This window comes from Triturus cristatus, chromosome 5_1 (genome assembly GCF_964204655.1).
Source record: "Triturus cristatus chromosome 5_1, aTriCri1.1, whole genome shotgun sequence".
NCBI lineage: Eukaryota > Metazoa > Chordata > Amphibia > Caudata > Salamandridae > Triturus > Triturus cristatus.
Window position 1 is genome coordinate 813,315,929 of NC_140587.1, and position 25,737 is coordinate 813,341,665.

Sequence of the window (25,737 nt, forward strand, 5' to 3'; positions counted from 1 at the left end):
ATTCTCCGACCTCTTCTCCCTGATCCCCCGAGTCACCGACTGGTGTGTCCATGACGTGGACACCGGGGACAGCCCGCCAGTAAGACACCGAGCCTACCGAGTCCCTGACCGGGTCCGGTCCTGCATTCAAGATGAAGTCTCGAAGATGTTGACCCTGGGGGTGATCGAGCCATCCGATAGTCCCTGGGCCAGCCCCGTGGTCCTAGTTCCGAAGGCAGCGGCCCCCGGTGTCGCCCCCGAGCTCCGATTCTGCGTGGACTACCGGGGGCTCAATGACGTCACCCGGGCCGATGCCCACCCCATCCCCCGAGCCGACGAGCTCATTGACCGGCTCGGGGCGGCCCGGTTCCTCAGCACATTCGACCTCACCTGCGGATACTGGCAGATTGCGCTCACAGAGGAAGCCAAGGAGCGGTCCGCCTTCTCCACCCCAGATGGGCATTATCGCTTCCGCGTAATGCCCTTCGGAATGAAAAATGCCCCGGCCACCTTCCAGCGACTGGTGAATAGGGTCCTGGCCGGGATGGAACAGTTCAGTGCGGCCTATCTAGACATCGCCGTTTTCAGTTCCGGATGGAGTGAGCACCTCCAGCACCTCCGGAGAGTGCTAACCGCCCTGCGCCAGGCAGGCCTCACAGTAAAAGCCAGCAAGTGCCAGATTGGGCAAGGATCAGTAGTCTACCTGGGGCACCAGGTCGGGAGCGGTCAGGTCGCCCCTCTACAGCCAAAGATCGACGCCATCCTAGCCTGGGAACCACCCACCACCCAAACGGAGGTCCGAGCCTTCCTGGGCCTCACTGGCTACTACCGAAGGTTCATCCGGGGGTATGGCAGCCTGGTTGGCCCCCTCACCGAACTCACATCCAAAAAACAGCCCAAGAGGGTGCAGTGGACGACTGCCTGCCAGGAAGCGTTCGATGCCCTAAAGAAGGCCATGTGCACGGCCCCCGTCCTCCAGGCTCCCGACTACTCCAAGGAGTTTGTAGTCCAGACCGATGCCTCCGAGCATGGCATTGGAGCCGTCCTGTCCCAGGTGAATGACCAAGGCCTAGACCAGCCCATCGCCTTCCTCAGCCGGCGGCTGTTGCCCAGAGAACAAAGGTGGAGCACCATTGAGCGCGAAGCATTTGCCGTGGTCTGGGCCCTCAAGAAGCTGCGCCCTTACCTGTTTGGCACCCATTTTAAAGTCCAAACCGACCATCGGCCCTTGCGATGGCTCATGCAGATGCGAGGAGAAAACCCCAAGCTACTGCGGTGGTCAATCTCCCTCCAGGGGATGGATTTCACCGTAGAACATCGCCCTGGTACGGACCACGCCAACGCTGACGGCCTCTCCCGGTTCTTCCGCCTCAGCGAAGAGAACCCCCCAAGATGATGGGTAGTTCTCTCCGGCTTTCAGCTGGGGGGGACGCGTGTTAGACCCGGCCTCGTAGCATGGCTCTTCCTGTCCTCGCACTACCTAACCTGGTACCTGGGACCCCAAGCACACGGCCCAGCCGATCCTTCCCACCAGAACACACACACGCGACCCGGGCCTCCCCGTCCATGGCCTCTCTCCTTTCGGCCACCCCGGGCACGCGTGCCCACTTCATGCACCAAGATGGCCGCCCGGTCCCAGCACAGCCCGGGCCTAGAGGCGCCACTCCGGCTGGGGGACATCACGCTTCCCGGGGATGAGAGAGGGAGGAGCAGTTTCTATCGCACCTCTGAACTCCCCTGGGACGATGGGTTTCGATCGGCCCTCCGGCCTCCCTGAGGGCTGGCTCCACGCCTGCTGGGTGTCTGGGACTCCTCCCGACCCGGCCCTGAAAGGATCAAAAGACAATGGCAGGAAATCTCGACAAGCGACCCCCAGGTGACAAGACCCCTGCCTGCACAGACTCCGGACATCAAAGAGGGGTCGACCTATAACAAGGGGTGCTCTGGGACTGTCCGGAGATTCGCCTTGGAACATCTGAGCCCTGCTGAGTGACTCGCGGCTCCCCGAAGATCGTAAGACCTCCGAACTTGTGCTTGAGCCCTGCTGAGTGACTCGCGGCTCCCCGAATATCGTAAGACCTCCGAACTTGTGCTTGAGCCCTGCTGAGTGACTCGCGGCTCCCCGAAGATCGTAAGACCTCCGAACTTGTACCTGAGCCTGCTGAGTGACTCGCGGCTCCCTGAAGATCGTAAGACCTCCGACCTTGTGCTTGAGCCCTGCTGAGTGACTCGCGGCTCCCTGAAGATCGTAAGACCTCCGAACTTGTGCTTGAGCCTGCTGAGTGACTCGCGGCTCCCCCAGACTCTCCTTGGTCCCGCCGGACCCCACGATGACAAGCGTATCCCCCAGCTCGAGGATTGTGAGCTGTGCGCCGGGTACGCTCCTGCATTTGATTTGTATCCCCCCCAAAGACTGTCCCGCTACCTCCTACCCCCGCCAAGACTCTGTTAGCCCACACTCTGCTTGTAAATATCTGCCTTGCCGATCATAAAGATCCTACCACTTCGATTTGATAAAGCTTGAATCCTAAGAACCCTCGGTGTGGTGTCTCTTTGTCGTGTGGTGCCGAGTGTACGATCCTAGATACGAGATTCCTCCCCTGCGGAATCTCCCGCCAGTGCCCGGCTACGATACTTTGAGGGTGGGTCTCAGGACAGTCAGGGCCCCCTCCGGGCCCCTCTGAGGTCGCCTTCTAACAACCGGTAACTGGTGGGGCTAATAGGAAGAACCCTGCTCTGATAAGCTATAACATTTGATTTGCTCTCTTCCCTGCTAGTTCTGCAAGAGTACTCGTGATTATACAGAGCTTGCTGAACATATTTTTTGCTTAATGTTTTGCAAGTTTCAGACTCCTCAAAAGCTCATTGCAGACCAATTTTGGTGTATTCAGATGTGACATAAGCTAACCAAGGGATGTGCATGCCTCTATCACATGTGAGGCAATCGAGAATTATATCTCTCGATAAAATGGCCTCGTCATTTTTCCATATTGCTAACTCCAATAGAGCCGGCTGGGAGCTAAAAAGATCTTCCAGGTAAGGCAGAACCACCTCTTCATGGCAAATAAAACTGGAAGATGAGATGGAAACAGAAAAGAGTTTCCTAAGAAAACTATTTTCTTCTCTCTGGATAGCTTCACATTTTGAAATGCCCCACACTTCAGCACCATACTTTGTGACAGAAATGCATTGAGACTTGTAGATTTGCAATCACGGGGTGAGTCAACCACCACCTATTGGTTGAGGGAGACTGCATAGTGAGTCAATTGCACAGGGCATTTTTGCTCTGTCATGAGCAATATTATGTAAACAGTAGCAGAAAAAGTGATGCCTAAATAATCAATCAATAAGTACCACCCAACACGTTTGAAAGTTGTTTATGCTTAGGGCCGCACGCCATATTGTGCAATTTGGTAAACGGTGTACGTAAATCTAAGTTGGCCATGAAATCCACAAAACCAAGTACCAGGAGAAGCATAGCCTTCGGGGTACGTGCCATAAGCACTGCATCATCTGCATTTAAAAGTGTAGGCAATCGCATTCTTTTGATCTTGGGTACATCAGGGGTGCCAGAAGTTAACAAGCATTGGCATAGCCAATAGGTCTCTCCTTTGGGACCTTATACGTGTTTAGCAAGAGCTAGGCTGACTCTAGGCTCAACCTAAAAAGCTAGTTCATTAGTCACACGCGTATGGCGGCGCAGCCAAACAAGGCCCGCATAAGAGTCAGCAGAAAACCTACCACAGGGCGAGTTTTAAGGGAAAGACACGGGAGAAGTTCTTTTAAACTATGAAGGATAGAGTGAGCATGCTTAATTGAAATTAATAATAAAAGATTCTGTTCTACTTTGCAGTTTCGTCCAACGGGAGCGTTAAGCACCAGTTTGACAACATGCCCGTTTAATTGATCAAACGCAGCGTTCCTGATACTCCTGGCCAGGGCTTTAAATGGGCCTGGTCCTGCCGGTGCTCAGTAACCGGCAGTTTTTAAAAGTACGTGCTGAGATAGGTCCGTTTCGGGCTCTCCATTTTTGCCCTCACCCTCAGGATGAAATATAAATAACTTACCTGCAGTAGTACAACCCTTCACTGCTTTTTATGCAACTCCGAAGAGACACTTTTTTCAGTTTTATATAGCGCAAACTCAGCCGAAGTTATGCACTTTAAATAAGCACCAGTTACAATACACAATGATATATACATTTTTTGACTCACAGGTTGTTGCACCGTCAGGTTGGAACCTGCTCTCGCAGCTCGAAAGTCGGCAGCTTAAGCCTTACACCACAACCTCGCCCACAAGAAGAAAGCATTTCCAATATTATATACAATCAAGCCACAGTTGTTGCTTATTTCTGCTATGCAACTTACAACCATTGACAAAGCCAACAGTCCTGACTTATTGTAGGTGTGATGAATAGACAGAAGAAGCAAAATGGCAGGGTGGCCCACTATGCGAAGTATAGATTTTTAGCCGCATTGGTCAGCCTCAGTAGAGGCAGACAAAGAAAACGTATTTATTTATTTTAGGACAACCATAGTAGTAAGAAAAACTGATCAAACTCAAAAGACAGGAGAATGCCAAGACACACGGAAGACAAACAATAACTGAAAGAACAGGTAAAAAGTTATTGTTTTATATTGTGGGTTTGAAGCCAAATGGTTATTACTTTGAGTCTGAAAACTACCTACCTTCTAATAGAACGCTATAAAAATTTGTTTTTGTTTTTAGGACCCTACTATTTTATGAAAGCAAAGTAAGATTAATAAATATGTCTAAGACCACAAAGCCAACTCTGCCAAATACACCACATCTCCAGCTCCTGGGAAAATAAAGGATATAGAAAACTCCACGTTGCGCATATCAGTTTTAGTCAATGGACCGCACAGAAGCAAAAGGCAGCTTCAGAGCATCATGGATAGAACGAGCACATCACCATGGTTATCTTTATAGACAGAATGAGAAAGCTCTAACTATCTAACGCAATAACTTCTAAACAAAGTACAATTTAGACATGAGAGCAGTACCACACGTCATATCGCAAATACGTCAATGGGCCCAAGACCAGCAAACAGGTACAGACAGGTGAGATGCAGTGGAGCCAAAGCAACACTCCTCATTATCTATTGCCCAGGTCCCTAGGTGCAGTTGCACAAGAATTCTGATCGTCGACGACGTGCATTAGTCATCGCCTCATGCTTATCCCGGCATCATAGCACCCAGCTTGCCCAAACGTTTAGCCACAACAAAGCGAAAAGGCAGTGCTGAATACCAGTTCCAAATAGGAAAGCTGCTCTTTTTTAGGGGGATTGTGGAAATTCTGACCTTGCTTCAACAGGTTTAACAAGTTAACAGAACTGCCCATAAAAACATTTTGGTTCGTAGATGTCTTAAACTTGCTTGTACAAACAGTAAAGCCAAAGAGACCAGCAGTCTCGACGTTTAGTGAGCAGGATGTTGTCATTTAACAGTTGAAAGTCGTATATTTGGTGCACCACACAACACTTAGACATTACATTGGAGAATTCTGCAGATCCCTGGCCGTGCAATGTCTAGGCACTATCCATAACAAGCATTTGCAAAGCAATAGGTCTCGCATTTACGCAAGTTTGAGCTATTGGCATTGCAAATAACAATGCCTTTTATTTATGTTTTGGTTTTTTAAAACATAAATAAAAGACGTAGTCATTTACAATGCCAATAGCTTCAACTCGCGTAAATGAGAGACCTATTGCATTGCAAATGCTAGTTTCATCCCAGCTACTTGGCGCTGCCCTGCATTGGAATTCATACCTGGAGAATGACAATGCTGTCCAGAACTGACCATTCCTTCCTGACTTCCGTGACCTTGCATGGCCTCCACTTTTGCCCTTACTTTATCAGTACCACAGAATCAGTACTTCGAGGTTAACACAGTCAGTAAATCAAGGCCATTACACAGCAAGTCTTTGCTCATAGGCAGGACCACTGGAATAACGCAATATTGTGGCCGCCGCGTTACATATTTTGCACACTTGTCGCATGATTCAGATCTTCTGTATCAGTTGCAAACATTGAATCTAGCTCAGATGGATCAAAAGAGGATTTAAGAAGCATCAGCCATGGTCCCCCGGGGCGACAGACGCTTTGCAAAGATTAACTGTCACCATTTCGTTGCTGATGACTGTATTCGGGTGTTTGAGTGCTGCTAATGAGGAGAAATGTTTGACCAGACAGTACTGTGTTGTAAAATGACAAAATAGCAAAATATTGTGACAGAATGTGCCATATTACGCTGCATAATTGCACCTCTTCTGTGTCTGATTACGGTTGTACATCTCCAGTCCTGCAGCACCTGTTCTGACCTGGGTCTCAAGCTCTACAACAGCTCTGCTGACCTTGTTCTCTGGCTCTACAGCAGCTCTGCGGACCTGGTTCTCAGGCTCGAGAGCGGCTCTGCTGACCTGGTTTTCTGGCTCTACAGCAGCTCTGCTGACCTGGTTCTCTGGCTCTACAGCAGCTCTGCTGACCTGGTTCTCTGGCTCTACAACAGCTCTGCTGACCTGGTTCTCAGGCTCTACAGCAGCTTTCTGACCTGGTTCTCCTGCTCTAGAGTGGCCCTGCTGGACTGGTTCTCTGGCTCTACAGCGGCTCTGCTGACCTGGTTCTCAGGCTCTGAGCGGTTCTGCTGACCCTCTTCTCTGGCACTAGGGCAGCTCTGCTGACCCGGTTCATTGGCTCCACAGCAGCTCTGCTGACCTGGTTCTCAGGCTCTAGAGCAGCTTTGCGGACCTAGGTCTCTGGCTCTAGAGCGGCTCTGCTGACCCGCTTCTCTGGCTCTAGAGCGGCTCTGCTGTCCCGGTTCTCTGGTTCTAGGGCGGCTCTGCTGACCTGGTTCTCTGGCTCTAGAGCGGCCTTGCTGGCCTGGTTCTCTAGCTCTACAACAGCTCTGCGTACCTGGTTCTCTCGCTCTACAACGGCTCTGCTGACCTGGCTCTTAGGCTCTAAAGCAGCTTGCTGACCTGGTTCTCTGGTTCTAGAGCAGCTCTGCTGACCTGGATCTCTAGCTCTAGAGCAGCTCTGCTGGCCTGGTTCTCTGGCTCTAGAGCGGCTCTGCTGACCTGGTTCTCTGGCTCTAGAACAGCTCTGCTGACCTGGTTCTCTGGCTCTACAGCAGCTCTGCGGACCTAGTTCTCTGGCTCCACAGCAGCTCTGCTGACCTGCTTCTCTGGCTCCACAGCAGCTCTGTGAAAACTAGACACCCAGGGAAATCCAGGATCGGGTGACTTGACTGCCGCCCACCAGGTTCTGTTACACAGAATCCCTTGCAAACCTAAAACATTGTCCAAAAAAAAAACACATTTTCCCCATATTTCTGTGGTGGAAAGTTCTGGAATCTGCGTAGATCCACAAATTTCCACCCACCCCGCGTTCCCCAAAGTCTTCTGAGAAAAATGGTACCTCACTTGTGTGGGTCGGCCTAGTGCCCGCGACAGGAAACGGCGCAAAACGCAATGTGGTTTTGCGCCACATTGCAAAAATTTTCAATTTTGCTGTAAAAAATGACCCTTTTTTGGCAAAGTGCCTAGCTGTAGTTTGTGAACCATAGCTCTGCCGGCACCTAGGCAAACCTACCAAACCCACACAGTTCTGAAAACTAGACACCCGGGGGCTTCCAGGGAGGTATGGCTTGCGTCTAGTTTTTGATGTCTAGTTTTCAGAAATGTGTGGGTTTGGTAGCTTTCCCTAGATTGCCGCCGAGCACGGGGCCAAAAACCCAGGTGACCCCCCTTGCAAAACCAGGTGGTTTTGAGATATCCAATTTTGAGGTTGCCTCACTACTTTTTGGGCCCTTGCCTGTCGCGGGTACCTGGGCCTCCCACACAAGTGAGTCACCATTTTTATCGGGAGACCTGGGGGAACGCTGGGTGGTGGGAAATTTGTGTGAGCCCGGTGATGCCACAACTTTCCCACACAAAAATGTGTGAAAAAAGTGATTTTTTCAGTTAAAATTGAGGTTTGCAGGGGATTCTGGGTAAGGAACCGTTAGGGGATCCACGCAAGCCATACCTCCCTGGAAGCCCCCGGGTGTATAGTTTTCAGACATGTGTGGGTTTGGTAGGTTTTCCTAGATAGCTGCCGAGCCCTGGGCCAAAAACTCTTGGGACCCCCCATGTAAAACCAGGTTGGTTTGTGATAGGTAATTTTGATGTCGCCTCAATAGGTTTTTGGCCCTTGCCTGTCTCAGGTACATTTTTATCGGGAAACCTGGGGTAACGCTGGGTGTGAGGAGATTTGTGGATCCACGTAGAATCCAGAACTTTCTCACACAGAACTTTGAGAAAAAAGTTAATTTTTCAGCTAAAATTAAGGTTTGCAGGGGATTGTGGGTAGGAAAACGTTAGGGAACCCACGCAAGCCATACCTCGCTGGACTCCCCCGGGGGTCTAGTGTTCAGAAATTTGTGGGTTTGGTAGGTTTTCCTATGTGCCGGCTGCGCTAGGGCCCAAACTCCACAGGTAGGCATATTGCTAAAAACAACTCCGTGCCTAGTTGGCTTTCTGCCACCCGGGGGGGTATCGGGGGGGAGGGGGATGCCCCGATATGCCCCCAAGGGGGGCAGAAACACTGTGGCTATTTTTTTGGGGGTGGGGGCATTGGTATGCCCATTCTGGGCAGCCCCCACCCCACGCATAAAAAAAGCCAGCATAATTGTTGGCGTCTAGTGGGCTTTTTGCCCCCCCAGGGGGGCAGATTGAGGGCTACTGCCCCCATCTTCCCCCCAGGGGGGCAGAAAGTCCACTAGACGCCAGGGAGTTTTTTGGGCAAATTTTAATTAGGGTGGGGGCTGCCCAAAACGGGCATGCCAATGCCCCCCCCCCCTAATTAAAATTTGCCTAAAAAAAACCCTGCCGTCTTGTGGGCTTTTTGCCCCCCGGAAGGGCAGACTGGGGGCTACTACCCCATCTGTCCCCCGGGGGGGGGGGGGGGCAGGAAGGCTGTAATTTTTACGGGGAGGGGGTGTGGGCATGCCCGTTTTGGGCAACCCCCACCCTAATTCAAATTTGCCCCCAAAAAATCCCTGGTGTCTAGTGGGCTTTCTGCCCCCCCCCCCGGTGGGCCAGATTGGGGTCTAATGCCCCCCATCAGCCCCCCAGGGGAGGCAGAAAGTCCACTAGACGCCAGGGATTTTTTTGGGCAAATTTTAATTAGTGTGGGGGCATTGCCATGCCCGTTTTGGCCAGCCCCCATCCTAATTAAAATTTGACCCAAAAACTCCCTGGCGTCTAGTGGGCTTTTTACCCCCCGGGGTGGCAGATTGGGGGCTACTGCCCCATCTGTCCCCCACGGGGGGCAGGAAGGCTGTAATTTTTGCAGGGAGGGGGTGAGCACATGCGCATGTCAGTTTTGGGCAACCGCCACCCTAATTCAAAATTGCCCCAAAATAATCCCTGGCGTCTAGTGGGCTTTTTGCCCACCCCGGCAAGGCAGATTGGGGGTTGATGCCTCCATCTGCCCCCCAAGGAAGGCACAAAGTCCACCAGTCGCCAGGGAGTTTTGGGGGCAAATTTTTATTAGGGTGGGTCTGCCCAAAACGGGCATGCCAATGTCCCCACCCTTATTGAAATTTGCCCAAAATGTCCTTGGCGTCTAGAGGGCTTTTTGCTCCTCCGGGTGGGGCAGATTGGGGGCTACTGCCCCCATCTGTCCCCCGGGGGGGGCAGAAAGTCCACTAGACGCCAAGGAGTTGTTGAGCAAATTTTAATTAGGGTAGGGGCTGCCCAAAACGGGCATGCAAATGCCCCCACCCTAATTAAAATTTGCCTACAAAATCCCTGGCGTCTAGTGGGCTTTTTCCCCCCGGGGGGGGGGCAGATTGGGGGCAGGAAGGCTGTTATTTTTGCGGGGGAGGGGGTGGGGGCATGGGCATGCCCATTTGGGGATCCCCCACCCTAATTCAAATTTGCCATAAAAAAAAACTCCATGGCATCTATTGGGTTTTTAACCCCTCCGGCAGGGCAGATTGGGGGCTAATGCCCCCATCTGCCCACCAGGGGGGCAGAAAGTCCACTAGACGCCAGGGAGTTTTTTGGGCGAATTTTAATTAGGGTGGAGGCTGTCCAAAACGGGCATGCCAATGCCCCCACCCTAATTAAAATTTGCCAAAAAAATCCCTGGCATCTAGTGGGCTTTTTGCCCCTCCGGGGGGGGGGGGGGGGGGGCAGATTGGGGGCTACTGCCCCATCTGCCCCCCAGGGGGGGCAGGAAGGCTGTTATTTTTGCAGGTGGGGTGTGGGGGCATGGGCATGCCCGTTTTGGAAGCCCCCACCCTAATTCAAATTTGCCCCCAAAAAATCCCTGGTGTCTTGTGGGCTTTTTGCCCCCTCCGGCGGGGCAGATTGGGGGCTAATGCCTCCATCTGCCCGCCAGGGGGGGCACAAACTCCACAAGATGCCAGGGAGCTTTTTGGGCAAATTTTAATTAGGGTGGGGGCTGCTCAAAACGGGCATGCCAATGCCCCCACCCGCCCCCCAGGGGGGGCAGAAAGGCTGTCATTTTTGCGGGGGTGGGTGGGGGCATGGGCATGCCCATATTGGGCAGCCCCCACCACAAATTATAAGAAAAAAAAAATCCCTGGCGTATAGTGGGCTTTCTGCCCCCCCCTCCCCCCGGGAGGGGCAGATTAGGGGCTACTGCCCCCAACTGCCCCCCGGGGGGGCAGAAATGCTGTGCATGTTGCGGGGTGGGGGCATGGACATGCCCTTTATGGGCAGCCCCCACCCAATAAATTATGCGGGCAAAAATAAATATCCCTGGTGTCTAGTGGGCTTTTTGCCCCCCCCCCCGGGGTGCAGATTGGGGGCTACTGCCCCCATCTGCCCCCCAGGGGCGGCAAAAAGACTAAATGACATGCAAAACATTTGGGGGGAGCAAAAGCCCTTGCCCAAGGAGCCGCTCCCCGCTCCCTGGTGTCTAGTGGGTGGATCCCTGCTTGGGGATCGCCCTCCTGGGGCGATCCCCAAGCAGGGATCTACTGGGGAGGTTCTCCCCTTTCCAATGATACCTCTCCTGTCTTTCTACGTGCCCGGGGGGCTGAGATAGCCCCCTGAGCACATAGAAAGTGAAACTGAAATGAGCCTAAAGGCTCATTTCAGTTTCGGTTTCTGTGCAATGAAGACAGCGCGACGTGCGCGCTGATCTTCATTCCACAGAAACCAGGGAGGGGGCCTCGGTAGCTGGGGAAGCTCTTCCCCAGCTCCCAAAGTCAAAGGGATTAAATAGAAGTCCCTCTGCTGTCTGCAGCAGAGGGATTTTGTGCCCCTGGCCTCATGACGGAATGGTTCCGTCATGAGCACAGGGGCACCGATGCTCATGACGGAACCATTCCGTCACGAGCATCGAAGGGGTTAAGATATGTGTCCGGGAATCCAAACTGTCTCAATGTCGCAAACATGAAGTCCCAAGAGAGGGAGTCAAATGCCTGTTTAAGGTCCAATGCTATGCACCCTGCGTATTGGTAATCCTGTGGGGTGGCCTTCATTACATAGTATAGCCGTCGGGTGTTTAGGGAGGTGCTGCGGTTTGGTAAGAATCCGCATTGGTCCCAGTGAATGAGCGTAGTAAGGTATGGCTGTATGCGATTAGCAAGGGCCTTACTTAGAATTTTATATTCAGTGGATAACAAGGAGAGGGGCCTATAATTAGACAGCTCTAAGCCATCTCGTCCTAGTTTGGGTATTGACGTGACCAACGCTTGCATGGTGGAATCTGGCAGGCGACCAGTCTCAAAGGCAACCATGTATACGGATTCCAGTGCGGGTACCAAGGACTCTGAATAGGCATGGTAAAACTCGACTGGGAGGCCATCCATCCCGGGCGCTTTGTTACTATTCAGACCCTTAATTGCAGCACGGATTTATTGTTGAGTTATGGGGCCATCTATGTCTTTTTGTACGTCGTCGGGAACCACTGGGAAGGGGAGATCTGGTAGGAACTCTGCAATGGAGGGGCCTCCTACAGGAGTAGGGGTGCATAAAGTGCTTCAAAGTGGTCGTAAAAGGCTGCGTTTATTTCTTTTTGTGTGTGAACTATGTGTCCTGCAAGTGTACGGATTCTAGATATGATTGGTGGATCTGGCCTATCTCTGACTATGCGGGCAAGCAGTGCACCGTACCTATCCGCTTCAGTGTGTTTCCGTTGGAGTAATGTTCTGTGGTCTATTATCCGCTGTGTCTCTAGAGTTCCGCATGGTCTATGTGGGCAGATTGCAATGCTTCTCGTTTGTCTGGGTCAGATACTGCCTCCCGTTCCAGTGCATCCAATCGTTGTTCAATGCTCTTTAATCGTTGGTGTGTTTCCTGCCTAGCCCCCACTAACTGTCCGATCGACGCCCCCCTTACCACCACTTTCAGAGCATCCCATTCAATCAAATTGGAGGAGGCCATGTTCCAGTTTTCGGCCAAATAATTGGTTATAGCGTTGGAAAGGGTTGTGCGGAATGGGGCGTCTTCTAGTAGTTGTGGGTGTAATTTCCAGGTGGGCACTGGGGTGGGCACCATGCCCCAGCCGAGTGTGAGCTCTAGGGGGTTGTGATCAGAGAAGGTTTTCGCCAGATATGTGGATTGGTGGGTCCTAGCGATGATGGATCTAGAGCAGAAGAATCTGTCAATTCTGGTATGTGTACTGAAGAATAAAAAGAATATTCCTTGTGGGTAGGATAAAGGCATCGCCATGCGTCAGAAAGTGTCCACCCCTCCGCCCATGTCGTAAATTGGTCAGCTAGTCTGCTAGCGTTTGTGCCGTGTAAGGGTAGATGTGACCTATCTAGGGCACTGTCCAATACAGCATTCCAATCCCCTCCCAGTATCCAGGGAATACCATCCCAGTCCGCTAATACTGTACCCAGTCTAGTCCAGCTCAAGAAATGGGACCCCGTGGCATATCCAAATGGTCGCCCCTCTAGTAAAAGCAGAATAATTAGTAGAATATATGTGTTATCTCCATTTTTTGCGCATTTTTTGTGTTTCAGACTCGGTTAAATGGGATTCTTGGAGGAGCGCCACCTGTGTCTTACGCCTGAGGAGATACGCATGAATACGGTGCCTCTTCTGGATTGCCCCTAATCCCAGTACATTCCATGTGATTAGGTTGTAAGACCTGGGCAGTCAAGCATGTGGGGGTTGGGGGGTGTCACGGGGCCAGAAGCCGAGCAGTTCTTCAGAACTCCCTGCAAAGAGGACGCTATTCATGAGCCCTTACCCCTCCTGCGAACTTTATAGTAGGCCCACCATATAATGAAGTGCCTCTTGCACACTATCAAAGCACCGTGCAAGCCTTTCACGCCAGTGCCATAAAACTGCTGGTACTGTTCCATGAAAAGCTCTACTGGCCACCGTAAACATAAACAGGGGTATGCTGTGGGAGGTGATGGTAGGGGAAAGGGCAGAGCACGGCCCGCCATACTTAAATATAAACAGTGGGTGGAGGGGGCAGGGGGAGGTGGCTCATGGGCCGCCACAAGGGAAAGGGTGAGAGCAGCAGACTCTGCGCCTTCCCCAAGCAGGTCGCTCCACCTATGGACCACCCGCTTGCGACCAGCCTTTTATGGACTATGATCGTCAACACAGAAGTAGTGCAACCGAAAGTATGGCGCAAGGGGGGCAGGAGTAAGGGGAATGCAGACAATGGGAAGGGGGACAGGAACAATGGGAATGCAGACAATGGGAGGAGGGATAGGAACAATGGGAATGCAGACAACAGAAGGGGGCGGAAGCATGGTGAACACGGCGGGAAGGGGGCGGGAGCAAAGTAAAACACAACAGGAAATTAAGAAACAAGCCCTTCAAAAGAAAAAGTAGTGCACTTACTACAGCATCTGGCCCATGTCGAAAGGATCCATGTGGCAGGGGCGGTCGATAGGGCAGGAACAAAACAGCCACAAGGCGGGACAACAGTACTCCATTTACCAACGAAAAGTATGGCATTTATAAAGGCAGACCAAGCAGCCAATTAAAAGCGGTGGGTGTGTGGTGGGTGCCTTCCAACTGCCCTGAAGGATTACAACATGCCTCGCAGAGCAACGCATGCGCGCTGCATCTAGGCTCGACCTAAAAAGGGGTGAAGTTTATATATAAAATGAATAAAAGAGAGGTCAATACAAACCGTTGTCTCACGATAGAAATCGATGTCCCCAGACACCTCTACTAGTCTGCCGATTCTAATTCTAGCCTTCATGTCCGTGTGCAAAAAGGCCAAAAGGTGCACTAGTACTTTATCAAACCCATGTAGTATAAGCATCTGCCACAGCTTAGAGCAATTCACACAGTCAAAAGCTGGCATCAAATCCATTAACACCAGCTAAAGTGGGGTTTGTTTAGCAACAGTGTATTTGCCGAGCAACATGTTCAGATTTCGACACTGCTCAATTGTCCCCACTTTATTTCTAAATCCATACTGACATGGGTATAAGACTGACTCAACTTGTATCCACTCCTTAATTCTGTTGTATAGGATCCCCCCAAAGACTTTAACCATGGTATCGACCAGTGAAATAGGTCTATAGGAACCCGGTTGGGACGGATCTCCTTTTTAAAAAAGAATTTGTAATGCAATAGGTCTCGCTTTATTTAATTTTAGCTCTATTAACGTTGTAAATAAGAATGTTTGTAATTGTTTTTTGTTTTCTAAAAATATCCAAATATTAGTATAATTACTGAAATGAAATCCATGGAGCAAGGAGAGTGTGTAGTACTTCTGCCTGTTACTAAGAGAGAAAAAGCTGTAGCTCTGCGGAGAGGATTTAGAATGAGGAATTACCAATGGTACTAAAGAAGTAGATGGTGCATTTTGTATATAACTTAGAATGAGTAATCAGTAGTGAGAGCAGAGGAGCAGGTATCACCATTGTGTAGAGGGTTTCGAATGAGGAATTCCTGATGAAATAAAAGCAGCCACAGCAGTGTGTAGAGAACAGAGGTATTCAATCTATGGGGCGCGACCCCCAGGGGGGCCCTGGAGTCCTGTAAAGGGGGTCGCGCATTCCCCAGCCTCACTTGTGCATGGATTCCAAAACCTTGGTTTTTATTTTTGAAAAAGACAGCCCTCCTGGGATAGCTAATTTCGCTCATTAAAATGCTCAGTTTGAGTCTCCTGTGCTGTGTAAAGCTTTCATGCCAGAGTGACTGGTCACCTGAAAGAAAAACAAATGTGCCCTGTTTGTTAATCTGCAAGTGCAAAGCGTGCTTGGGACCCCCTAAATCACTCCAACCTTTGTGATGACAAAGATTTTTTTTTTTGTGGTAGTGCAAATAGTTAACAACTGGGCTGTGAAGTGCTTGCTTTTAATCCTAACTGTATTTACACAGCCCTTAGTACCCCTAAGGAGGTGTTGAAGGGACATCTATGTAAAACAAAATTGCATTACATACGCCCTGGTATTACTAAAATCGACATTTTTGGAAGCACCATTTTATTGTAAAGCTATTTACACATTTTGTGTCAGTCTATCTTCTACTGTGTGTAATGCAATGCAAGTATGAAACATATTCACAGTACATTTTGTCACAAGACACCATTCTCCACTGCACCAACCAAAATTTAATTTTGTGGCTCCCTGGTTACACACAGACCTTTGCAGTGCATTAACTAATAGAGATTTCATAATGTACTACAGTGCATTTCACAATGAGTAGCAATTTTTTTAATGTATTTTCATTTACGCTGTCCATTAATTTATATGTAGGTACTTGATGGCGAAAGAACTAAAAACATACAGAATATATTGGAACTTATTTTTGAGAGGCTTGCGCCACCAGAGCATCACTTTTTTTTTACGCTGCAGCGGCCCAAGTGTTTCAACCATACCTATGCGGCGGCGCAAAGTCACCCTGCATGGCCTCATAGATATGGAGTTAGACAAAGCAGCGCAAGTCACTGTTTTGCCTTACTCAAAGAGGTGTCCCATAGGCATTGCGTGGGGGTTCCGACGCAACACCCATGGATTTTGATGCTGCTCCATATTTACAAAATCATGTAAACCTGGGGCAGCGCCAAAATTGTACACCTCACCAGTGGAGGCGTAATAAGGAGAAATGTTTTTATTTCTCCTTGTTTTTTCCTTTTTTCATGTGTGCTGCATTCTGCAGCTCACATAGAAAGCAGAAAACACCTCTTGAGATTGTTTTTGTGAAGGAAGGTGCCCCTTCCTGCACAAAAACAATCTTGCCTATGTTGGTGCAAGGCAGCAATTTGTGCGCCAACGCAAGGGGAAAGGACAGGAATGCACTGTATTTCATAAATATGGTTCATTTCTTCCCTTTCACATTGGTGTAGGGCAGTGCCACAAGAAGACTTGCAAGACCCTTTGTTTTTAGCTACGCTCACTGACCTTTGGTTTGCAAAACACTGTTTAATATTATTTCCCCCCGGTAAAAATTATTTGCTATAGGAATTGAGGGCATTAATGGTTGTCACTGAGGAGGAGTACCAGGTTGTAGAAATTTTTGTCAGGAGGGGGTCCGTATGCCTAAAAAAGCTTGACAAGGGGGTCTTGGCATCAAAATGTTTGAAGACCTCTGTGTTAGAATGAGCTATTACCGATTAGTTCAAAGAGTGTAGCTAGCATAGAGGCAGTTAGCTCAATTGTGTAGAGGTTTAAGAACCGATTACTACAAAAGTAAATAAATGGAACACAAATGCGGCGGCCACGTGTCTTTTTTCTATTTATTTACTTTTGAAGCAATCGCGGCACGCGTGCTTTAGCTTTGAACATGTTTAGCTATAAAATCGCGTGCTGTAAATGCAAGGATGACTATAAGACCGTTTAAACATTTAAAAAAAAAAAACTTTTATACAGCGTTAAAAGGCAGTCTGACATGTGGGTGTATTGCATTGTGCTGCTGGCTGATACAGCAAGTTTGAAGAGGTCAAAGCGTGTCTGTCTAAATTGGAAGTAAATTAAGTTAACTGGACTAGGTGAATTGATTAAAATATTATAAATAGGGCCGTTTAAAAAAATATATATGTTATGCAGCGTTAACATACTACAACATTAGGGTGTATAGCGAAAGTAAGAAAATGTATGCTTTTAGCTCAAACAGCAAGTCCGAATAGGTTATTAATCACACCTATAAAATATATCAAACCATTAGTTTTGGCATTAAATGTTGTTTTGCTGAAAGCAACCGTAGCCATACATATACATTAATTAGGAAGTGTGCAGTAAGGGGCATTATATAATTTTGAGCATACATATGGTTATGTTTAATTAACCCCGCAATGTGAGGAGTAATATTGTTGTGCTGTTTTCCACAATTTTCCCTGAAAGTGAATTTACGTGTATTCAAAAACGAAACAAGGTTGTGCTGCATCATAGGTGCCAGCAATATTTTTGCAAAACTGATATTAAAGTGCATTTCCTTTCTTAAAGCACAATTAGAATGTGTTAATCAGGGTAAGAATTTAAACCTTTGGCTGGGATTTCGCGACGCACTGTGAAATGGAACTGCATGTGATTAAACACATGACTGATTACTGTTTGGGTGCTAATTCCAAGTCTGCAAGAAATGGCGACACTGATAATCTTCAAAGGCCTTCTCACGCCAGTGCCAAACAGGATGCTTAAGAGATTGTTTACAAATAATAGCATGTGTGTGTTCTGACCTGGCTTTCATTACTTAAAGGCTATGTATACATACAGGATTGTATTGCTAAAGCAGCGTCAAATAATACGCTGGACTTAAATGGAAAATATTGATCAAAAAGGCCACCAAAGCAAAAAGTTAATATTTTAAAAACTTAAAGCGCAATTAAGCACGGTTTATGTGTGCCAGGGCATTAAGATTCCAAAGCGTAAAATTAAGTTGTTGGAAGTACAAACCACAATTTTAGAACACCAAAACATGTCCGAGCGCAGGTAAAGGTGACCTTCCCCACCCCACCTACCCCGTTCGTGAACGTGAGTGGTAGGGTATAGCTCAACCTGGCAGCAAGTGCAAAGGCACAGACGCCCGCTGCACACCAACTAGAGTTGTTTTTCTTTTTTACTACCAAATGAAGGGACGAGGCACAATGGCACCGTTGCCATGCCATCAGTATTTTTTCAGCATCATCAGTGGCCATTTGAGCATTAATCGCAGGATCCAGTAGTCCCAAACCTTTTTACAGTAATTGTTTGGAAAGCAAAGTATTTGCCAATATTTAATTGCAACATTATGATTTAAATCGGTAAGTTTGCAAGAGATGCCATCCACAACAGCTGAACTCAAAATGCGACACAAATGAGGAGAAACCGCATCACTGTGATCTGATCTTACAACTGCCAAAAAGCCATGATTTCACAACAAAAGATGCAGAGCACAGCACTAGACAAATGCTAATGACAGAGACACACAGGGACTGTAGCAGGGCAGAAAGGTTTACTAGCAAAAACGAGAAGTGAGGAGGGCAGGTCAGCAGTGAGAGGAAAAGACGGACAGGCCCAGCACTTTATGCATCCGCCATACTTTTTTTCCCATTTATTTACTTTTGTAGCAATTATGGCACGTCGTGCTTTGACTTAAAATGTTTAAAGCTAAAGTGCGGCGTGTTGCAACTGTAACAAAAGTAAATAAATAGAAAAAAGGGAGTGCGGCTGCAGCTTTTTTTCTATTTATTTACTTTTGTAGCAATCACAACACACCACGCTTTTGCTTGAAATGTTTAAAGCTAAAGTGTGGCATGCCGCGCTTGCTACAAAAGTAAATAAATGTAATACAAATACGGCAGCTGCACGCCTTTTTTTCTATTTATGTACTTTTTTAAGCTTTAAACATGTGAAGCAGAAGCGCTACATACCACGAATGCTAATTAAATAAATAAATACTTTAAAAAAACATACCTTTGTAAATTTCACAAGAAAGCACACTTTAAACTAATTACCTCCTCTGCAGCGTCACAGGTTGAACATGTGCCTTGTACAGCAACTACAAACTAAGACAGGTTGCAAAAGCCAGACAGGATATTGTGCCTGCTCAGCACAACATTAATTAACTAAATAGCGCTCACTAACTGTTAATGAAACCTAGAGAGTAAGGACACATGTAAGAGGGGTTGTCCTCATCAGAGGTAACAACAGAAGAGAGGGAGGTACTAAGGAGGGACTACTAAGCCTATTCACTATTCAAAAGCCACCATTTACAAAGGATAGTAATAGGAGCCAACTGAAAAGATGGGCGGAAAATGGGTGGAGTTTAAAGTCCATACCTGAAAATAACTCGTCTCGAAGAGACTGCGTAAGTGCTGCCTAGGCGAGACCTAGACAGGGTGACTACACTAGAGGCAGACCATGAGACAGGCAACATGGTGTAAAATAAACAGTTAAAACATTTATCAAGAAGGGTGCCCAGATATCTGTATTGCATTTTATTAAGCGAGAGGGACAGCATCAGGTCCTGGCGCCTTAACACCAGTGCTTTGGCTAACTGCACTTCCTCTAGATTTATTTGGAATCCTCTTAAATTGTACAGGTCAGTTATAAATTCTACAGTGCATTTGGGGGGCTGCATAGTTGTTAGCAAAGTGTGCCTCCAAATTTAGTGAAATGGCAGGTGATTGAGGATACATGCTGTTTTATGCACCTCATACCTGAAACAGAGGACCAAAAGTATTTACTATGCTTCAAAATGGCTGCTTGCGCTAACTGGTCCCACTGCTGTGTTAAAACGTCATTCTGTCTCTTTACAGTGATCTCTTTGCAGTGTTTCCGTGTAGCGGTCACTACTACAGGATCCCTGGGTTTAGTTGCAAAGGCATGTTGCAGTTTACAATTTGCCACAGAGCAATCATGATTGAAGTATCGAGGGAGGTTACTACTGGGTGGAAAGGCTTTAAGAGTGCTTTCCTGATATTTAAGCATAGGTCATTGAATGCTTTAACTACCGATGGGCAGCATCATCTCCCGCTAAACATAGTTCCACCAGCCCTATGTTTTCCCTTACTAGTGTGTTAAAAAATTGAGTCGGATCATGCAATCTCCATACCACCGACGATTGTCTGTAGATGGCTGGAGATTGCTGGCACCAATGTCCATCCTAAAGTGCTCCTTCGTAGCTATGGTGATAGCTGCCTCAATTGGACTGTGGTTACCATAGTTTGATGCGATAACTGTCCCATAAAGAAGTATATCTACAATATTACTTGTAATTAAAATGAAGTCTATTGTGGAGGGGCTGTCCCTGCCTTTGTAAGTGTGGTGGGGGGCAGAGTCACTTGTACTTACTACTTCCATTACAATTATTAAATCACAAGAGGCGAGGTAGGCCACTAAATCTTGACTCCAAGGATCAGTATTTACAATGGATTGTGTATCGGTATAAGGCATATTATATTTACTGGGTAGTTTCACATTAAAATCGCCTGCCAGACATAGATGAGCTGACTGCCCAGTCGTGGTAATTTAATCTAGCAGTGTTCATGTAATCGAATGGCACTAGGAATTTGGGATTTGGTATATTGGTAAAATCATAGTTGTAAAAATTCACAAAATAAAGGATGATGTGATTCTTCAGATGCATAACCTGAAAATTTCTCTTTTGCACTTGGGGTGAAACCCCAACCCCCCCAATTGGTTATGTTAACCCAAACAGCTAAGCCCTCTGATGCATCACCATGGCGAGAAGGTGTTGCAGGGATACTAAAACATTAAATGCTGTCAACCACTGACTGCAATATGTCCCAGGACTCTTTGAACATGATGTCATTGTATCCATTTAAAAACAAGCATTTGCAATGCAATAGGTCTCGCATTTACGAGAGTTTGATCTATTGACATTGTAAATTGCAATGCCGTTTATTTATGTGTTATGTGTAAACGGCATTGTCATTTACAATGCCAATAGCTTCAACTCTTGCAAATGCAAGACCTATTGCATTGCAAATGATTGTTTTCGTAAAAACGCCCATGCCGCACTTTCTCTTTAATGCCAGCTGCGCCCCTTTCTTTAGACGAGCCGCGTCTAAAGAAATGGGTCTGGCCACCATTAAAGTGAAAGTGCGGTTTGGGGCGCTTTTACAAAAAAAAAGCATCTGCTTGTCAAGTTGATAAACAAATGCTTTTTTTTGTAAAAGCCCTTCATTCCGCTGTTTCACTTTAATAGGGGCCATGCACCTTCACCTACTCATCACGGCCCGGTGCCACTGCTCCTGTTGCACCAATGATATCTACGCCCCTTGACTGTGAGAGACACAGCTTCGACCCAAACAGGCAACTCATCCTGGCCCGTTGCCACTGCACCGGCAGCACCATTGATATCTACGCCCCCTGACTGTGAGAGACAGAGCTTCGGCGCAGACTGCTGATCGCTGCCCGGTGCCACTGCACCTGCAGCATCAATGATATCTACGACCACTGACTGTGAGAGACACAGCTTCGGCCCAAACTGCTCATCTCGGCCCCGGTGCCACTGCACCTGCTGCACCAATGATCTCTACGCCCCGCGACACTGAGTGACGCATCTTAGGCCCAAACAGACCACTCATCTCGATACGGGTAACCTTGGTGGGGGCAATGAGGCTTCTTTTCATACTGGCCATCGGAGACGAGCAGCGCCCTTCTGACCCCTTTCTGCACCCCTTTTGAGCCACTGTCACTGTGCTTTGTTACCGAGTTTGTGGCATGTAACATGACAATGCTTACATCGCATGTCAGTGTGTCCTGCTGTGTTGTATGAAGTGACCCAGCTGCAAGCAGCATGTCAGAGCCAGTGTGAAATGGTCGTTGTGAAGGTAAAGGGCTATATTTGATTCGAATTGTAGTGCTGCAAACCCACCGAGTTTTAGGCGCTTAGACGCATATCTTATTAAACCTGAGAACATTTCTGCATGCATCAGCACAAGCCATAGAGTCCTTGTTTCACTCTGCACAAACGTTATCCTTGCTGCAGCATATTTGTAATTCACAAAGAAACATGACTTTAAATTGCATTTGACATAGGTAGCTAATTCAAGCCAAACTCTTTCATACAGGAAACGGTGACTGACTCGGCCATTGTCTAGCAGAGTTGCTGGGATTACCCTTTCTTTTCCACATCTCATCCTACATTCTTACAAATCACGCAGATGTATTGCGTTCAAAGCTTGAAGAAGTTATGAAACCTAGACCCGCACCTTGCCCCGCTCATGTCCTCCGCTCCAACGTCCACACCTTCTCCTCAGCATCTAAAGCCCTGCCCGGATCCTCCTCTCAGCGGGCTGCTGTCTGTGTGGTCCTGTGGCTCTCAAGTGCAGCAGGCACCAAAAACGCAGCAATGGACAGAACACCCGCCTGCTTAGGTCAGACTGCTCCCCTGAACAGAACGCGCCTGCACTCACATTCAACCCTTGTGAACAATCTCTACCTTGCGATTTCTTCTATCCAACTCATCCGAATCTAGGTTGCTGGTGTGGATCGAGATTCCTAAAATGCATAATACTCTTCAGAAATACTTAAAATAAAATGCTGTTTGGATGTGCGAGCAGCAGTCACCCTTGACCTTCTGTGTATCAAAAGCGCGTGTCGTGTCTCCGGCTAGTAAACCAGGCGTCACCTACGCTCGACACATTGAGCGTTCACACCACATATTCCACAAACTGCGCTGCTGACTTGCACGCTTCTGTAACAGGTGTGACTATCACCGGACAGTTCCGTGGTCCTCATCTTGCCGACTCCAGAAGGTCGAGAGGCTGGGTCGGCCCTAATGATGTTCATGCCTGTGACGTGCAGCCTTCCCAGAGATGTGTGTGCAGCAGAACGAGCTCTCAATAATCTACAGGAACTCTGCTACGGCTCTCGGGAGGGGCGGGGGCGAGCTTGTCTGTGCTGCTGCTTGCTCCTGTTCACCCTCACTCCATAAACAAGAGCCGGGAAGTGCTTGGAGCGCGCGTGCGCATTTAAAAAAAAATATTAAATAGCATGAGGCTGCCTAGGACGTGCGTGTTGACGAAAGTGAAACTGCATGCTGGCTTGCGAGGGAAGGGGGACAGGAGATGTGCACGCCGCGTGGCTGTAGGCGCGTACACCAACTCAAATCCGCCAAAAGCCTGCGCGTGCACATCTCCTGTCCCACTTCCGAGGCAAGTCAGCAACAATAGATCTCGCTTGCTACAGCAGCGCTTCGCGCTGCGTTCGCAGGCGAGACCTAAAAAGTTAGCCATTCAGGCAAGTTACTCTTTGTCCGAAGCCCTGAAATGTTTCAAAATAAAATTCTCACTGTAGTATCCCGTAAAGCAATGGGTTCATGGGAGAGACAACCAACACTAGGTTTGGATAAATGCCCTGCGTCAGTGGGAGATGTGTCCTGGTAAGCTGTTGCCTCTTTAGCAGTCATTCAATAACCTCTAAAACATTCAGGAGAGAAAACCTGTTTGTACAGGTGATCAGAGACATCTGGTCTGGGGTAGCAAATATATGTGGGTGGGACAGAGCTGGCATATGATATTAGCCCAGGGGGGAGTGCAGTGATACTAGAGTCAGTAAATCAACCGGATTCCTTCATACTCAGTATTTTGCAAAACACAGGAGGGATTCCGAAAGTTAATCACTATGTGATCCCACATTTCTTGTTGATCAGGTCAGAGAGGAGGCACCCCAGCCAGGATTAGGCTATATGGGCAGGCCATCAGTGGTAAAATCAGTATATCCTCAGTTGAAGTATTGCCTCGCTCTTGGAATCCTTTGGTTGTTGGGTTTTGCTCTTTTTGCCGGGTATCTACTGTCATAGCTGTATCTGTGAGGTGCAAGTTCATTGGTTGGAGAACACCCCCTGGCTTAACAGCCCTGTTGTGTGCGGGATTACAACTGGTCACCGAGGGTGTCACACACACTTAGCTTTGACCGGATAATTACTGGCCCCCGACTGACAAAAAATAGCTTGGGCCTGTGGCGGAGGGGAGTTCCTATCACTACTTGAACCTTGTTTGTCAACCAGGCTGGTTATCAGTTTCTCAATGTGATCAAGACATTCCATTATTGGCTGCAACTTCTCTACCAAAAGTGAGATAAGTTTCTCACCCAAATCAGCGCAGCACATTGGGTCATGAGGCCAGTGATCCAGTGTTTGAGTTGACTGGGGCAGGGTTGCGGCTTGAACCATGGCCAGAAATGGCTTTGATGCCTTGTGGGTGGCTAGTTGTCGAGTTGGCTGCTTAAGCCTAGTGATCGTTTCCTTCCCAGCAAGCCTTTTCCTCTTTGTTGCCGGACCTTGGCGGGTCTGCATAACAGTATGAGCAAGGGTGGACTGGACAACTCAGACTCCTTACCCGCATTTGCACCTGCTTCTTCAAGGTCACTACTGAACACGTGGGGTTGTGTTGTGCCAGATTCTGATACAAGAGGCCCCAGGATGCTAATAGTTGGGTTCAGACAGCCACCTAAATTGCTTATGGTGGGGCAGTTCCCCAAAGAAAGTCTGCGCTCCGCAAGGGTGATTTCATTTGAGATTATCCCAGCTGCAGTAAAGTCAGGGTAGAAATAAGCAATGGAAAACGAAACACTAGAGATGAGCATCATGGAGGAGGAAAACCAAGAAGGTTAGAGTGGAAATTTCCCTCTTACTGCCTCTATGATGAAACATTTCAGATGACATCAGTGATGTTATAATGAGATCTCTGACAGCATGTCTGCCTCTGCAGATTGTGAAGTGTGCTACCACCAAACCATATGTAAAAAGATAGGGTGAGTTTAAAATCAGGAGGAGAAGCAATACTATGGCATTACAAACACCATTGATATAGTAGTAATTGCACTGCCATCACTTGCATAGTAAATCATTTCGTAACTTTGGTGCACGCATCCTTGGATGCCCAGAGGCCCTTCACTGCCGCATACAGCATGGAAAAATTAGACAGAACAATAATCCTAACTATCCATCATTCCTCCTTGGCAGTGAAGTTCATACTCTGGTTCTAGTCAAGATGAGTACAGATCTGTACTCCAAAGTACCACCTCTCTCCCCCTTAGAAACTGGTCTCCATTTACCTTTCCGAACTGTATCTGAGTTTTATTTTGGGAATGACATTAAAAACCTGCTGTGCATACCTGCTGAATCTTGACTCGCCACTGCTACTGTTATGGACCCACATATTGCATTTCCTTCTGTTGTCTGTTCTCGCAAAATGTTTTCGGGGTTGAAGGAGCACATATGTAAGAACATTTTTACAAGATGTTAAAAGTAAGATGATGGAACGAGACCTTGATAGAGCTATGCCATAGGTTAAAAAACTATTGTAAGGCATCATTTATGAAAGAGGTTGTGTGCTTGTTGGCGTTTAGCTATTGAGGCATGGTCAATCAAGCAATGTTGCCTGCCTCTCACACCACAGTCTTGGAAATAGGGACTGATCTCTGGTTGGCTAACTGGAAAAAAGACAAAAGGCCTTTGATGAAGAGCAAGAAAAGTTACCCATCCGTAACTTCAGTTTTTTAAGGAACAAACGTTCTCTACATTTGCAGTCACTTCACTACCAAAAATCAATTGAATTAGTCTCTCAACCACATTGGACCGACTTAAAAGATTTTGCTTATCCTTACACTTGGAACACTCCTGGCTTACCCCGGAACTCAGAAGTAATCCAGACACACTGCTGGCTTACTCAAGGAATACAAGAGTACGTAGTCCCAGTAGTTGGAAGTGTCTGCATTACATCATTAAAAGCAACAATATAGCATAGCTATGCAAAAACATTAAGTGAAGGCCATCAAGAAATTTCAGTCATATCTGATAAATTCCCACACTGTAAACAAGACATGACACTCACATTTCTAAATCG

General features: G+C 47.9%; 1 protein-coding gene across 1 annotated transcript in view; it reads right to left on the bottom strand.

Moving 5' to 3' along the window:
* CEP76 (centrosomal protein 76) overlaps positions 1–25,737 on the bottom strand; it is a 275,662-nt gene that overhangs the window by 183,716 nt on the left and 66,209 nt on the right. The window lies entirely within an intron of this gene.